We start from the raw sequence: 1,846 nt of genomic DNA, 5'->3' as shown, positions 1-1,846 counted from the left end.
CCATGAAATTTTCACATAATTTCTATGTAATAATATGTAAACCAATCAAAATCCTTTAAATTTAAAAAGAGATAGATGTAAATATTTTGGAGGGAAAAGAAGAAAAATTACTTTTTTTTTAATTGTGTTTTTAGATTATCTCCTTATATATTTTCTCAAATTTTACGTGCAGACACTCGTTGGATGCAAAATTTAATTCTGCATCCAAAAAGTACCCATCATGCATAATTTTGAGAAGACCCACATTGATAAAAAAAAATGAATATACATTAAAAAACATGTTAAACACGCTTTTTATAATGTATCTTGATTTTTTGTCAATGTAGGTCTTCTCAAAACTATGCGTGATGGGTACGCGATGGATGCAAAATTAAATTATGCATCGAACGAGTGTCTAAACGTGAAATTTGAGTAAATATATAAGGAGATAAGCCAAAAATACAATTATTAAAGTAGTTTTCTTCTTTTCCCTCCAAAATTCATAACTCTTATTTTATTATTTTAACTATTATTTTATTATTTTTCCTTACGAGACCTTTTTTACGCTAAACTTTCCTCTAATGAATAAAGTTAAGTAACATACATATGTATTTTCATCATTATCTCTAATCATTCTATGAATTTTTTCTTTTCAAAGCATAAAATTTTGAGGAAATAATTACGAATTTGAAGAAATTGGGTGATTTTTATAAACCTATGAAATATTTTTCCCATTAAAGTTGAAGCCTGTTTCGACCTAAAACACTCATAAAAGTCTTCATTCTAATTATCAGTCAAAAAAGGTTTTCTTTAAAAAAGTAAAGACTATTCAAAGCTTTAGCATATTAAAACTCTAAATTGTCATCTCATACTCTTAAAGAGTGAATGAACATCCCCATCTAATAGTCGTACATTTTTCAAACTGTAATTCAAAAATATAATAAATTTAAAGGGTAAGAGGTCTCATCATGAGCTTACTTACCATGATCATGGGGAAATAATGGGTTGACATTATCACTACTAGCCACTAAACCAGGATAATGGCTTATGATTATATAATTGTAAGACAGGGAGTCTCATCACAAGCTAGCTTATTCAATCATACTATAAACCCGTGAATGGAATTTTCATCATTTCGCTACCAAACCAAGATAGTGTGTTTTAAAAAATAAAATAAAATAAAATAAAAAAATAGAAAAGAAAAAATATTTTAAAATATTACCTCTAAAGATTACAACTAAAGTGGATGGGATCCTGGTTCATTCTCAGTTAAAAGATAACCCTGTCGAGGCTATGGATGCCTACTAGCAACAGTGGCTCTACCTGTGACAAAGAAAGTTCATCTAAAAAGAAAATCTTCAATAACCACATACTTTATCTTTATAACTGATTAATGACTGATAGAGACATTGAAGATTTTCATCTATAAAAGGTTGCTAGAAAGTTACAATGAAATGAGTTTTTTTAATTCAGAGAAATCTAGTTTACATAATATTTCAAGATCGCTTTTCTCTCCTAATTATTTTTGTTTCTGATCAAGTTTAAACTTCATCATTTTTCTCATAGATAACTGGTTCTTCTAGTGAATCACTAATTGTCATGTCACTCAAAAAACCCCTATTATTATTAGAATAAGTAACTTAGTTTAATAATGGGGACCCTTTTGAATTTTAAATATACAACCTTTAATAAAATAAATAAAAAATAGTCTCAAAAAATTAAAATAAAGAACCATCCTCACCCTAAGTCTTAACTCCATTAATATTTTAAAAGGAGTTAAATTTTAATAGATCTCAAGAATATCGCATATCGTTAATCGCAAGTGAGTAAAAGTGTCATACAAAGTCAAAGTGCGGTGCGAGAGTAC

The sequence above is a fragment of the Pinus tabuliformis genome, chromosome 1_2 (genome assembly GCF_031772625.1).
Source record: "Pinus tabuliformis cultivar Carrire ecotype Pingquan chromosome 1_2, CPIR1, whole genome shotgun sequence".
In the NCBI taxonomy this organism is placed as follows: Eukaryota; Viridiplantae; Streptophyta; class Pinopsida; order Pinales; family Pinaceae; genus Pinus; species Pinus tabuliformis.
This window is presented reverse-complemented; position numbering follows the sequence as displayed.